Raw genomic sequence first — 15,651 nt, 5'->3', positions numbered from 1 at the left:
CCCCCCCCATCAGAATTCACTACCTGGCAACTTAGTAAATAAAACCAAACACAAACCCCAAAGGCTGTTACCTTGCTAGTTCCTTCCCCACCCCAATGGGTAAGGGTCTGCAGTGGAAGACTCAGGAATGACCTTTCTTCCCTCTCCCTTAAACAGTTTAATGGGCACACAATCCACCTATCGTACAATTCAATACTTCACTCATATGAAGAATTGTCCAATCATTATCATAAATCCATTTTAGAACATTTTCTTTTCTTGCCATGGGTAAATTGCTTTTAAAACGAGTTGTGTAATCGCAGTCAGTTATAGTGCTCCCTCCCCGCTCCTGCATGCATTGTTCGCTCCCCATCCCCTGACCCTCACTGTCGTCCACTTGTCACCCCTGCGCCCCGCTAAGCTAAACCCGTGCATCAGTTATTCTCTCCACGCACCTACGCCTCCTGTGCTTCACAAACCGGGAAACCAATGGAAACAATAAAAAAAAGTGGTAAGGATAAAATAATAATGGTATCCAGGTAAAAATACACAGCATGAGAAAGAAAAGACCACCATCAGTATCTAAAAGGCTAGGGAAGGAATTTTTGTCACGCAACACGCAAGAAACACTTCCACTGAGAACAAATTCAGGTTGGGTCAAGAGGGAGGCCAACGGACCGAGTGTCACGTTGGAACCAGCATCATCAAATTTGCAGCGATTTCTGTCTGATAGGAAAGTTATTTGAGACCCATGCCTGTGGTTTTCGGGGATGATTTACAGCAATTGGAGACTACCAGCTGCTCCTTGGGAGAAAAATGAGGCTTTTTCCTCCCGTGAAGAGTTACTCTCTGGTTACGCTTGCTCCCTATTCCAAGATGGCGGACAAGGTCCCTGGCGTGTGGTGCTGAGATTCCGTTACTGAAGGCGAACGCAGCACCCCGAGATCGTGAGTTGTGGGAGCAGCGACTCAAAGAGGACTATCAGTCACTTATCCGGTCTGTGGAGCACAAGAATTCGGACAATGATTGGTTCCCACGGGAGTCCAGCACAGAAGGGCCTGGGTGGGAAGTCGGGGGGTCGTGCTGGTACATCCATGACCACCTCACACATGAGCTTGACCTTCCGCTTGCATAGCCCACTCTTGCTCCAGAAATTGCAGTCCCTGCATTGGATGGGAAGACTGCAAAGATATACAGGGTTGCAAAATATGCCTGACTGATCACTTCAAGCCTTTGTGGGCCAGGAACATCCCCAAGTTAGGACTAGCTGATCTCATGCGTCTGGGGCTGGGGCTGGCTGTGGTCATCCTGGATCGGATTCAGGAGGGCTTGGTCCGCCACAAAAACAAATGAAACCGATGAAGGATCAAGTCACAGAGACAGGGCCTTGGATAGACTAGATTTTGTGTCTCCTGTGCATCCCTTGTCTTACTCATCCAACCGCTTCCCTGGCCCCAGCCTCCATTCCTAGCAGCAGACGTTATGGGTGGTGGTAGGGGACCCCTCAAAAGAAACAAACAACAACAGAAAAACCACAAACACACAAAACAAAGCAAAAGTAAAAAAAAAAAAAGAAGAAAGAAAACAATTTTGCTGCCGAATTTCTAAATTGGGCTGCACAGAGAAGGGAAAAACGTGGGTCTTGGAAAACCAAAAGACAAGTTAGAGCGCCTTCCCTGGTGGAGCAAGGTTAGCTTCTATAGGGATGGGGGTTAATTGAAAGTGAGTTCCATTTGTTGGTTTGTGGAGATAACCCATCAATAAAAGCTGCTTCTGCTGGTGGAAAAAAAAAGTTACAGTGTCAGAAACCCACAGGGGTAGCTCCACCCTGTCCTGTGGGGCGGCTATGAGTCAGCATCAACTTGAAGGCAGTGCGTTTATCTCCATAAACCCCCTCTTCAGGTTTTCCTAAAGGGTCAGGCTTTATACTTCTACCCTCCAAACAGAGACAGATCCCTAGAAGGAAGAACTACCAACTCCCTTTCCACCCCAACGCCCTGCCCAGAGGATGGGACGTGTCCAACAGGACTTCCTAGAACAGTGGTTCTCCACCTTCCTCATGCCTCGACCCTTTCGTACAGCTCCTCATGTGGTGGTGACCCCCCCAACCATAACATTATTTTCGTTGCTACTTCATCACTGTCGTTGTGCTACTGTGATGAATCGGGTGACCCCTGTGAAAGGGTCGTTCGACCCCCAAAAGGGTCGTGACCCACATCTATTATTCAAGAACTTTTACTACCTGATAGTATTACATGTGATAGGGTAGGCATTTCATCACTTTAGCCACTTTTAGGGCAAGGCCCAAATTTCCTTGTAATTTTGGTCCATGCAATTGAATCCTTAGATGAAGACTACTGAAGTCAGCATGCCTTCCCAAGGACGGATTCAGCTATAGACTTGTCTAGGATATAAACCATGAATGAAGCAGATTAGCTTATCAGCAAGCAGTATGGACTAGTAATGAGAATAAAACGGTTCTTAACAAACGTTTAGAGCTTTACTGTTCTAAGGGCTTTCCAAATATTAATTTATTTGCTTACCTGTGTCTAGAGGAACAAAACCAGTGGCACTCATATTTACATGTGAAATAACTTTATATCAAGAAATAATCTCGTATCAAGAAGCTGTCCAACTTGAGTCTCTGGGTCCAATGCTAGCTGGATCCCTCTTCAGATGAATGTAGCTGCAGGACGTCAGCAAGAAAGGTGAAGCAGGAGACCGAGAGACCACAGGCTGGTGGGTGCAGGGTTACACGGATCCGAGGCTGGTGGGAACCTGACAGGACACAGACAGCTCGAAATTTGGCTCCCAGTATCCATGGCCCACATGGGGCCAACCGTGGAGGTAGACACAGAGTCCCAGCAAACAGAAAGGCGAAGGGGCAGGAGGAAGAAGAAGCTCTCGCCATTTCTTTTATAGCAAAGGCCACTTCCCCAAACAGGCACTCTCAGGTCCTGACTTGACGGGTGGCACTCCACCCCTAAACTTTCATGCAGGGAGTTGACATCAATCTAACTGCCACATTATTCCCATAACCTTATAGTGTAGGAAACTGAGACTCAGTGGAATAATTTCTCAGGTTCATACTTAGCAAGGGGTGAAGGCTGGGTTTAACCCAGGCAATCTAGCCTGTCTCCAGGGTTTGTGCTCTTATTAATAGCTTACTCACTATCCCTTGTTACTTATCTGGATTGATTTCATCAGTCAGTCTATCGATCTATTTATTTATTTTTGGTGATGAGAAGCAGAAAACCCAAGCCTAGATGGCAACGTGTAGAGAATGCATTGATGCATCTAACTGAGAAGCTCATGTGAGGCTTCAGGCACAGCTCCATCAGGGACTCAAATAGTATCACCAGGAGCCTGTATCTTCCTCTTCTGGTTTCCTTGTCTGGGAGATCAGGCTGTTTTCACCTGCAGGTAATGTGGCTCAGGGTCAGTAAAGCAACAAGGACATTTCTGCAATCATCAGGAGGAGCCCTGGATGCAGGCAAGCTCCAACGTTGACCAAATTACTCGTTTAACAACGGGATCTAGGTTCCTTTTCTTTCTTCTCTCCGCTGTGCCACTCAGTGGCCACATCATCTGGAAGTTGCTTCTTGTCATGTCCTCTAGCAGGCAGGGCCATGGGGGATGGTTTTGTGGGGTGTGTGTGTGTGTGTGTGTGTGCCATTGTGTGTATCTAGGAGGCCTGGTGGCTTGCTAACTGCAAGGGCAGCAGTGCAGACCACCAGCCCCCATGGGAGAAAGTCAGGGCTTTCTACTCCTATAAAGAGTTAGAGTCTCAGAAACCCTGACTTACAGGGTCGGTAGGAGTCAGAACTGACTAGATGGCTTTGACATATGTGCATCTATGCGTCCTTCTTTTTAATTTTTCTATATTCTCTATGCCTACCCCTTACTTTCCTTTCTCCTCCCTGGTCTTGTCTGCCCTTAACCACAAACTTCATCTTTTGGTGTGTGTTAATGAGGTTGTTTTTTTTTTCCCCGGTTGTGAAGATTTGGGGTTTTTTTGTTTTTTTTTCTTAAACATTTTATTAGGGGCTCATACAACTGTTATCGCAATCCATACACACATCAATTGTGTAAAGTGCATTTGTACATCATCCTCAAAACATTTTCTCTCCACTTAAACCCCCGACATCAGGTCTTCATTTTTCCCCTCCCTCCCCACTACCCCCTCCCTCAAGAGCCCTTGGTAGTTTATAAATTGTTATTTTGTCACATCTTGCCCTGTCCGATGTCTCCCTTCACCCACTTTTCTGTTGTCCATGCCACAGGGAGGAGGTCACATATAATTCCTTGTAATCGGTTCCCTCTTTCCTACCTACTCTCCCTCTACCCTCCCAGTTTCGCCACTCACACCACTGGTCCTTAGGGCTCATCCACCCTGGATTCCCTGGATTTTCAGTTCCTATCTGTACCAGTGTACATTCTCTGGTCTAGCCAGACTTGCAAGGTCAAATTCGAGTCATGGTAGTGGGAGCGGGGAGGAAACTTTTAGGAACTAGAGGAAAGTTGTATTTTTCATCGTTGTTACATCGCACCCTGACTGGCTCATCTCCTCCCCGAGACCCCTCTGCAAGGGGATCTCCAGTGGCCTACTAATGGGCTTTGGGTCTCCACTCCGCACTCCCCCCGTTTATGAGGATTTTAACACAAGATTATTTTATGTTGTTGTTGTTGTTAGCTGTTGTTAAGCCCATCCCTAACTCAAAGTGACCCAATGCACAATGGAATGGAGCAGGGATAGGTGCTGCCCATCCTGTGGTCCAATATGGATTGGACTGTTAACCATCCAAAGGGTTTTTATTGATTGAGCTTTGGAACTAGACCACCAGGCCTTTCTTCCTAGTCTGTCCTGGTGTGGAAGCTCCCTTTAAGTCTGTTCAGCATCATAGCAAGACTCCACTCACAGAGGTATAGTGGCTGTGCGTAAGGACCATTAGCTGGAAATGGAATGCTCCCGGGTGTGGGGTGGGGCGGACTAGAGAGGTGCGTTTCCTCTCAATTGGTTTGCAAAACTAGGCTAGAAAAGATACCCTCAAGCACCACATAATTTGTAAAAAGTTCTGACAGTTGCCAAAACTTCTGAAAGAGAAACAAGGGGGTTAAAGGGACCAGTAGCATGTATGTGAAGTAGGAAATGACTGGCTGAAAATTTGTGTTTTCGACACTTGAGGGGTAAAGTACCAGGCAACAGAAAGTGATATGGGGTTTAACATTTAACTAATTGGATAGGTCTGAAACCTTTGTGGCTTCTGTTTTTGGGGAAGGGAAAGGGTTGCTTAGTTTTGATGTGGGGTGGATCTTGAGGTGCATCTTGGTCAGCACCTTGCAAAGCATGCACACTATTTCATTTGGGCAGCTGGTGGGCCGTTGGTTTCCTGTGAAGGATCTACCACCAAAGAAATCCCCTCCTTCAATTTTCTCAGTGGTGGGGCGCTCTTGGGGACAGTCCTCTTGGGGACAGAATGTGGCACAGTCATGTGCCCTGGGTGGTGTAGAGAAGTTCTTAGATAAGGGAACCCAGGTCCTGATTTATTCAGGGGTTTCCTCTTGCATTTGAGGGAAGTGCCCTTCATCTTGCACCACCACAAGCTGTTTCCTTCTTTTGTCTCTCTTGCCAAATTTTATTTTTGTTTTTGTTTCTCCTGCCAAATTTGAGCTTTTGCTTGAACCACTCTCAGCTACTTCTTGGGGAAAAGGTGAGGCTTTCTCTTCCTGTGAAGATTTGCAGTCTCAGAAACCCACGTGGGCACTTCTGCTCCCTGTAAGGGTCTCATAGAGTCAGCATCTCTGTGAACGCAGAGAGTTGGAGGGAAGGGGGAACTGCAAAGCCATTGCCTTTGAGACCTTTTATTTTCTATTTGTTTTCATCTGTTAAAGAGTCTAGTTGAATGTTATATTGCTCTTTCCACAAAACCCTCTCTTCCTAGGAGCTCTGGATGTTGCTCAGGGTCACATGACTGGTGTGTGGCAGAGCCAGCTGAATGTCAGTGAGTTTTGGTGTTTTCCCAAGGGGAGCGAATTGATTATCTCTCCACAGGGAAAGAGGAACCTGACTTCAACCCAGTGCTCCAAGACGTGAATGCAACATGCCAGCATGAAGCAGGGAACCAATAGAGAGGTCTGAGGGGCCGGCCCCCATCCCAACTATGTGGACAGCTCCCGTTCCCTACAGCTCAGGGAGAGGGACATGTCTGATCAGAGCACACAGGAGCAAATGAAGGGAGAGTGAGAGAGAGTGGAAGATATCCTGGCCCACCAAGCCCTGAGGACGATAGTCCCAAAGCACAGAGAAGACCATAGGGCCAGCCCCACTATGAGACACAATGTCTCTGGCTGACCCATAGCCCTGCAGGGGACAACACTGGAGACACAGTGCAGGAATTGTGCCCGATCTGACCCCACCACACTGGGACGAAACACCAAGGTTGTGCAAGAGAACAGCAAGGGGAGCAGAGTAACGAAGTCCCCAGGAAATACCAAAAATAGACTTTGGGGCCAGGGCGTGGCACCCCATCAGACTGGACTGGAAAACACTCTGAAAGGTCAACAAGCAGACCTTGAACTACTTACAGGCTTTTCTTATTTTGTTGTTGTTGGTTTTTGTTGTTTGTTTGTTTTTTGTTGTTGCTTTGTTTTACTATATCTTGTTTTTTGGCCATATGGTCATATTATTATCTCTGAAGGTCTATCTAGATAGGATAAGAGGGAAAAACCATCTGGAGGAGTAAACAATGTGACCGGTAGTTCTGGAGGAACATGGGAGAGAGGGAGGTGGGGGAAGGGAAGTGGGTGTTAACAAACCCAGGGACAGTGGAACAATAAGTGATCCAAAATCAAAGGCAAGGAGGGTGTAGGAGGCCTGGTGGGGCTTGATCAAGGGCATTGTAACCGAGAGGAATTACTGAAACCCAAATGAAGGCTGAACATGATAGTGGAACAAGAGGAAAGTAAAAGGAAATAGAGGAAAGAACTAAGAGGCAAAGGGCATTTATAAATGTCTAACTACAAGCATGTACATATGTCAATGTATTTATATAGGATGGTGGGGAAATAGATCTACATGCATATACTTATAGGCTTAATATTAAGGCAGCAGAAGGACATTGGGCCTCTACTCAAGTACTCCCTCAATGCAAGAATACTTAGTTCTATAAAACTGGCATTCTATGATGCTCACCTTCCTGACATGATCACTGAAGACAAAGTGGGTGCATAAACAAATGTGGTGAAGAAAGCTAATGTTGCCTGGCTATCAAAAGCTATAGCATGTGGAGTCTTAAAGGCTTGAAGATAAACAAGCAACCATCTACCTGAGAAGCAACAAAGCCCACATGGAAGAAGCACACCAGTCCATGTGATCACGAGGTGTCGATGGGATCAGGTATCAGGCATCAGACAACAAAAAATCATATCATTGTGAATGAGGGGGAGTGTGGAGTGGGAACCCAAAGCCCATCTGTTGGCAATTGGACATCCCCTTACAGAAGGGTCACAGTGAGGAGACGAGCCAGTCAGGGTGCAGCATAATAATGATGAAACATACAACTTTCCTCTAGTTTTTTTAATGCTTCCTCCCCTCCCACTATTATTATCCCAATTCTACCTTAGCAATCTGGTGAGACCAGAGGATGTACACTGGTACGGATAAGAGCTGAAAACACAAGGAATCCAGGACTGATAAACCCCTCAGGACCAATAATGAGAGTAGCCATACCTGGAGGGGAAGGGGAAGGTGGGGGAGAAATGGGGAACGGATCACAATGATCTACACATAACCCCCTCCTTGGGGAATGGACAACAGAAAAGTGGGTGAAGGGAGACATCGGTCAGTGTAAGACATGAAAAAATAATAATTTATAAATTGTCAAGGGTTCATGAGGGAGGGAGTGGGGGGGAAGGAAGGGAAAAAAATGAGGAGCTGATACCTAGGGCTCAAGTAGAAAGAAAATGTTTTGAAAATGATGATGGCAACTTGGAAATCCTATATAGGTGGTTAGGAGTTGATTGAGGACCCCTGGTGGTATGGGGGTTACACCTTTGGCTGTGATCCACAAGGTCAGCCGTTCCATACCACCAGCCATAGTTGTTTATCCATCATCTGCTGATGAACACTTGGGTGGTTTCTCTTTACGGCTGAGTGATAGTTCATTGTAGGAGTGGGCCGCAATGAGTTTATCCATCATCAGCTGATGGGCGCTTGGGTATTTCCACATTGGTGAACACACCTCTGTTTGAGGATATGCTTTCAGGTCTTTGGGGTGTATGTCCCTAAGAGTGAGATGTCTGGTCATATGGTAGTGAGAAAGACGGGGTTTTCTACTCCCATAAGGAGTTAGTCTTGGCAACTCACAGGGTCAGTTCTGCTCTGTCCTATAGGGTTGCTATGAGTTGGCATTGGTGCCATGGCAGTGGAGTTTTTAAAAAAAATTTTAATGAGTTGACTGACTAGATGGCAGTGTGGTTTGGCTTAACTGAGTCAGGGTCTATGTCTCTCAGTGAGTGGAATTCAGTAATTTACTTCTATTGTCAGCACTGGCCTACAAGGAACACCACTACTGCGCATTTCAGTGAGGATGTGGTGCCTCTCTGACCCACTGATTCCTAGATAACTGATTCCTTGGTAAGTGGTGTGTTTTATGAGGCTTCCTGTGGAAGGTAGCCTTGGGTGGATTTTCCAATCTATGGAGTACATCGATTCCAGCAGGCCAACATCCCTACAAACCTTCTACTCTCCTCTGCCCTAGCAAACCTGGGATTTCAACCTTATGCACCAACAAAGAAGCCCTGCTGGTGGCGTGGGTTGAGCCTCGGGCTGCTGACTGAAAAGCCCGTGAGGTTGGAACTCGCCAGGCGCTGTAGGAAAAAGATGAAGCACGCTGCTTCTGTAAAGATTTACAGCGTTGGAGACTTAAGGGGAGGTTTTAGTCCGTCCTGGAGGGTCGCTCTGAGTTAGCGTCAATCAGGGGGGTTGCTTTGGTTCAGATGAGCCAATGAGTTCCACGCTTCTGGAAACCATCCTGGTAGCAAGCTCAAATTGGTTCCTGCTAATCCTTCCTCTAGCTCAGGAGACTGTTGCCAAATCAGTAAACTCGCCCCTTTTCAAACGGATTGCAAGACACAGCGCTGTGCCCCACTGTTGATGAAGACAGAGCCGAGGTAGCTACAGCAAAAAGCACCTACCTGGGAAGGTGAAAAAGGTGTCCGGATGAGACAATGGGTTAAGTGTTGGACTGTTGACTGAAAGGTATGTGGCTCTAACCCTCCAGCGACGCCAGGTAAGGAAGAGAAAGCCTCTGCCCCCATCCAGACGGAGCCCAAGGTCTGGACTCCTCTAGAGCAGTCCTACTCTGTCCTCCAGGGTCCCTTTGAGTGGCGATCAACACCACGGCCCCTGGGGGGGGGCTGCGGAATGGACTGGAGGGCCCCCCACAGCAACACCACCCCCCTCAGAGCCAGACCTTGCAGCATCCTCATTTCTCTGCCTTGTTCACCGGGCTTTAGGCTTGGAATCTCTTGGGTCCCCTGATCCCCCCCAAGTGTGCCAGGTCTGTCCAATCTGGCTCAATTAGCCCACACGACCTACGGTCAGCTGTGGAGGGCAGGACTCCCTGAGGCCCTATCAAGGCTGCAGCAAGAGAAAAGTTTAAAGAATTAAAAATACCCCAGACAACAGAGCCTGGCCCCCAATAGTCATGGAGATGAGGGCTGGAACCAGACCTCTGACGCCCAGCCTTAGCGATCTGAGGCCTGGCTTCTTGCCTCACTCGCTCACTTGGTCAAAGGCCTACAAGCCTGCGATAGATAGGTCACATGGTCAGCACTGAGCCCCTGACACAGGTCCAATAGCAGATGAGCCTGGCACCCCAGGGGCCGGGGGCGGTCTGTCCTATAGGCCTAATTGTCCAGTTGCAATACCTGGGAAGAAACAATGGGTATCTGTCCCGGGTCAAGAGAGACTCTCAGGGGACAGAAAGGCTCAGTCCCATGAGAAAGGGGTCTTTGACATTTAAGTCCAGGGCTGATGCCTGGCTCTTCACTGAGGACCCATTGGAGACCTCACACCGGGACCCTTCTCTGTGAACCGTGCTGTCTAGAGTGAGTGGATCTCCTGAACCTTCTCTTCTCCAAAGCCCAATGGCAGAGTAGGCTTCTGCAGGTGCAGGGATGAGGTGGAGGGAGCAGTGCTCACGGCTCTGCCACATAGCTCCCTGGGCATGCCACTGTGAAGAGGAGAGGTCATGAGGTTGAGCATGTGAGCCAATTTCTAGAAGTAAATCATAGATTTCCCAAGGGACTTCTAAAAGGTCATGGAAAATAATATTAAAATTTTCCCACAAACTTGTTGCATTATATACTTATATGTGTATCTCTCTCTCTCTCTCTCTCTCTATATATATATATATATATACACACACATACACATATACATATACACACACACACACACTAGTTTGGACACATACTAGTTATTCTTTCATTGTGTAATCTAATACAATGTAACTCAATCACTCTCCCTATTGTAATCTTGTCAGCCCCCCTCAACCAGTAAATTTCTTGAAGTATATCTTTATAGATTTCCCAAGGGACATTTTTTATGGAAATGGGGTTAAAAGATAATAAAGTTTTCCCACAAACATTTTGCATTACAGACACACACACATATACACATACACAGGCCCATGGGTGGTGCAAATGAGGCAGGACTCAACTGCTAACTCAAAGGCTGCTGATTCCACCCCGCCCAGAGGATGACGGAAGAAAGGCTAGCGATCTGGTTCTGAGAGGGTGCACACAGCCTTGAGAAGCTCTCTGGAGCACAGCCCTACACTCACCAGGTGTGTGTGTGGGGCGGGGGCGGCACGTGGCTGCACCACAGTGGTTGTCACATGCTCACCCGCATCGCTAGGCCCTGGGTTTCGTTCCTCTGAGAGCTCAGAGCAAGGCAGGGCTGAGCGCCACGCTCAGGCTGGGTGCTAACGTTTGTGCTGCAGGAAGCAAGTGCTGGGTGTCCGGGCCAGGTGCCCCAGTTCCTGCTGAGGTTCTTCTCACCCTCCAACAAGAAGCAGGGCCCCGGGATCCCCTCTCTGTTCTCTGCCTCCAAAGACGTGGCCCGCAACACGGGCTACCTGATCATCTCCCAGCTGCAGGCCCAGGATGAGGCTGTGTACTACTGTGCTATGGGCCATCGGAGCCTGGACAGGGACAGGGAGGTGAAGCAGGAGAGTGGTGAGGACAAGAAGTCTGCTGCTTCGGGGACCCAGTCCAGCCAGGACATGCTGACCTGGGACTAAAGGTCCCATGGAGAAGCCAGCTGTGGGGGCCCTGGTTGCTGGGCAAGGTGGCATCCTAGAGACTGCCGCCACCACACTGCAGTCATCGAGCGTCTGTGGGTGGTCAGCAGTGTTGGGGGGGCGCGCACTGGGGGCGGGATTCAAGAATTAAAGCTGTTTCTGCCTTGGTGAATTGTTCGAATTGTTCGGTGTTAACATATCACTGTGATGTAGGGGAAAGTTTACCTAGGGAAAGCGTTCTCCAATCAGTAGTTCATCTGCAAATTGGTCTGTGACCTGGGTTGCAATTCCTACCAGTGTCCCCGGTCCCTTCCCGGGCTCCCCATTTCCCTGAGGACTGGAAGAGGCAGTATGGGAACAGGTGGAGGCGGCTGCATCCTCATGAAGCTTTCTTTACAGGAGCAGAGGTCAGTGGACCTGGGCGTTGGGCTGGCCTTTGCTGACCCCTCTCTAGAGAAGAGTCCTGGTGGCCCAGTGGGTCAGTTGCTCAGCTGATACCTGCAGGGTCGGTGGTTCAGACCCACCACCCACTCCAAGGGAGAGATGGGGCAGTCTGTGTCTGTAAAGATGCACCACCTGCTGCCGTGTGGCAGCACAGCCTCCACAGCAGTGGGGTTTGTTTCATTTGTTTGGGGGTGGTGGGCGCTGGCGGGGAGGCTCGCTCAGGAGAAAGGCTCTAGCTCCTGTCTCAGAGTCAGGGTGACCTGGGCTACCCTCAGCCCTTCCTGCCTGCTTCCTCCATGGGTTCTCAGCCTGGGATTCTTGGGGAGACCTGGAGGCGGGGAGGGTGCAGACCGCTGATGGCTGTTTGGCCACAATGGTCCCCGGAGCCCCGGTTCATATCGAGGCCCCCTGTGGTCTTGGCTGTTGTTTCAGACGAGACACTGCAGAGAGAGACCCTCTGTGGGCCTGCCTCATACTCAGAGCCACCAGGGCAACATCTGTCCTCCAACCCTAGCCCATTGAGGACAGTCATGTAACATGGCCCTAAGTCCCCGTGTTCCCACTAGAGGGCACACAGCTCCACACGGCCTCCTTCATGTAGCTTGTGAGTTTCCCTTTGGAAAACCGTGACTTCAGCTCATGCCAGGCTCCACACACCCTTTGGGCTTCCACCTCCTCAAATGCACCGCCCTCGTTCTTGCATCAGGCCTTGTCCCTGGGGAGAGGGCTCTCGAGCCCACGTTTCTTTTGAAACACTTTTAATTGTGAATTGGGTGAAGAGCAGGTTAGTTTTCCACCCGCGCTTTCATCCCTGAAACCACTGATTACTGACAGGGACAGAACAGGGGCTTCTGCCAACACAATGGCTTCTCTGCTTGACAAGGGAATGAGCCTTCTGCAGGCGAGGAAAGTGAGCCAGGGCCCGCAGGTAACAAGTCTGGTAAACGTCTGAACTCTCCGGTCGGCCTTGAGTAGGCATCCTAAAACATCTCGCCCCGATTGACAGCCTGAGATAAGGCTCAACACATTCTGACGCAGAATGATCACCTGAGATAAATGGAAACGTAATAACTGATTAGAAAGTGGTCCGGACCATCGGAGAAGCTGCAATCCTCCTCCCCTTTGAGAGAGCCCCTTTCCCTGGGTCAGTGGTGCCTCAACCTTCCTCATGCCGTGACCTTTTGATATAGTTCATGTTGTGGGGACCCCCAACTATGACATTATGTTCGTTGCTACTTCATCGCTGTCATTTTGCTACTGTTATGAATCAGGCGGCCCCTGTAAAAGCATTGTTTGACCCTCAAAGGGGTCAAGACCCACAGGTTGAGAAGCACGCTGCCCTAGACAATGGACTCCTCTTCTCTCACCTTGTTCAAGGGAACCCACGTCCCTCTCGACTCTTGAGGGGAGGCAAATCTGATCTCCGTGTCTTTTTCCCTTCGAAGTGAACCCGCTTTGTCTCTTTTACAGTGACCCTCCGCTTAAGGAAACTGTGGCTCAGCTCTGCTGTTTCTAGTGTGTCGCTCTCTGTGAGCTTGAACCCTAGCCCCTGACAAACCATTCAGGTGTGGAGCGTGCTAGTTTCCCCTGGAGGTGGGGGGATAGCCCAGTGCTGACAAGTCTGACCTGGCCTTCCTCTGAGGGACTGAACATCCCCATGACCATCCCCGCCACGAAACACCCCTCCTATTTCCTTGCTGGGCTTCCTGTTTCCATCCCTCCTTCTTCCCTAATCCTTTTTGAACATTTTATTTGAGTAACTGCTGTCCTTTTGGTCTCAAAGGGTTGACTTCTCTAAGGTCTATGCACCTTGTTAGAGTTACTCTTCTCCTGTTGATTGACTGCCTTGAACTAGAGACACGGGGCTGCGTTCATGTTCAGGCCTGAAGGATGACTGAGGGGTTCCACAAGTCTTTATCTGACCAAGCAAATGTGGTTTGGACCCAGAGCTTCAAGTTAGCAGTCCAGTGCTTAAGCCACTGCATCACCAGGGCTTCTAATGATCAGCTGGGTGATCCCTAAAGACCTCTGTATTCTGACCATACCTGCCCCCTCTCTAGCATTTGTCTTGGGGATTCGGGGATCCCTTGCCCTGAGAAGAAACCAGGAAGCCAGGAGCTTGATTGGGCTCCACGAGCCTGGGACCCACTGGCTTCCTGCACTCAGGACTCAGCCAGCTCCACGGAGGGCCCTGGGAGCGCCACCATTACCAGTTACGTCAAGCTGACTCGCGCTGGCAGAGGCTCTGTGTGTCCATGTAGAGCTGGGCTCATGGGCTTTCAGTGACTGAGCTTTCAGAAGGTCTTTGTTCCTGGGTGCCTGTGGGGGGACTTGACCCACCATCGGCGTGTGTTACCATTTGTCCTGCTGATGGACTGCTTTATCATCCCTAATATGGCAAAACTGTAGCTCAGGAAAATAGTGCTAGCATGATTTCCTCATCAGCCTCTAATGGGGAAGGACAAACTTTAGCCCTTTCTCTCCTTGACCCTCTCCTGACCTCTTGCTGCAGCCTGTAAGCTTTCCTTTGCATCTTCGTGGCTTCCAGACCCAGCTCTGCCTGCAGGCCTCTCCAAACTTGATTATCTCCCTGTGCTCTACGGCACAGCTGCAAGACACCCACCGCTGGATCCCTGACTTATAGTGGCAACATTTTAAAAAAAGGAAATGAACAGATTTTTAAATCATGTATTTGATTAGCCCAGTGGTGGTTCAGTGCAGCAGTGTTCACTTTCCGTGTCAGAGACCAAGGTTCGACCCCAGCCAATGCACCTCAGGCATAACCTTCACCTGCTGGAGGCTTGCTTGTTGCTGTGATCCTGAACAGGTCTCAGTGGGGCTTTCAGACCAAGAAGCAAAGCCCGGAGAGCTCCTCCCCCAGTAATCAGCTGATGAAACCCAGTGGATCCCCCTGGGCCGATCCCAGTATTCACTGTGAATTGGGGGAGGATAACAGATAACATGCCAAGTAGTATCATGTCAACATATAATCAACGTAAAATTAGTTAGGAGGTAGTTTAGATTGTTTTTACAAAAACTAAGCCTTCAAGTCCGTGTGTAGCATTCACTTGCAACCGTTCTCTTTGTGGGCAATCCACCTCCTGTGTGGCTCAAGGCCACCACACTGGACAGCACGAGTCTGCAGATCATACTGAGGTTGGGCTTCTGAAGACTAAGCCAGAGCACGTTCCAAGCCCCATTTCTCACTCCAATCTCCCCGTCCCCCAGGGTCACCAGGGCCCTTGGGCCAGATGAGTCCACTACAGTTGGTGGACACCTGATGCTCTTGGTTGCCCCTACACCTTTGCCTAACCCATTTCATTGCCAGGAAATCTTTCTGTGTCCATATATGTCCCCCAGCTGGTGGTACTCAACTCAGGGGACCACAAAGAGCTTTTACTCCTTTGGCAAAAGTTCCGTGACTTTAAAAAACAAAAACAAGAACAGTTTTATTGGCATATAATTTACATAGCATACAATTCAATAGCCCAATTGTCCAATCATATCTAGGAGAATTGTACAACCATTACCGTATCAATTGTAGAACATTCACCTCTCCCGTGGTTAACTTGCCTCTCACGAGTTACGCAATCACAGTCCATTCTGCTGCTCCCCCACCTCTCGCCTTCGCCTTTTATTCCCCGACTGCTTTAGACCGTTACCGGCGTCCTCCACTTTGCCCACAGTGTTTTCCTCACTGCATTTAGCACCCACCACACAGCTCTAAATCCATTCTGTGGTTGCTCGCCTTACTCATCTGTGAATTCTCAGGGGGCAGGATCTCCCCGATGAGTGTATGGGCCTGGTGCACTCTCGCACACTGGATGATGATAGAGTTGACTGAATAACCGAGTGAGATGTCACTGCATTACTACAGGTCTGGCTGCACTGAATCGACTGCTCTCAGGATCAGGGGCTCTGA

At 49.1% G+C, this 15,651-nt stretch overlaps 1 pseudogene; it reads left to right on the top strand.

Moving 5' to 3' along the window:
• LOC101644088 overlaps positions 1 to 1,341 on the top strand; it is a 3,043-nt pseudogene extending 1,702 nt beyond the window's left edge.
• Positions 1,342 to 15,651: the final 14,310 nt, after the last annotated feature.

The sequence above is a fragment of the Echinops telfairi genome, unplaced genomic scaffold, assembly GCF_000313985.2.
Source record: "Echinops telfairi isolate 266 unplaced genomic scaffold, ASM31398v2 ScPeMD7_5592;HRSCAF=6446, whole genome shotgun sequence".
NCBI lineage: Eukaryota > Metazoa > Chordata > Mammalia > Afrosoricida > Tenrecidae > Echinops > Echinops telfairi.
This window is presented reverse-complemented; position numbering and strand designations above follow the sequence as displayed.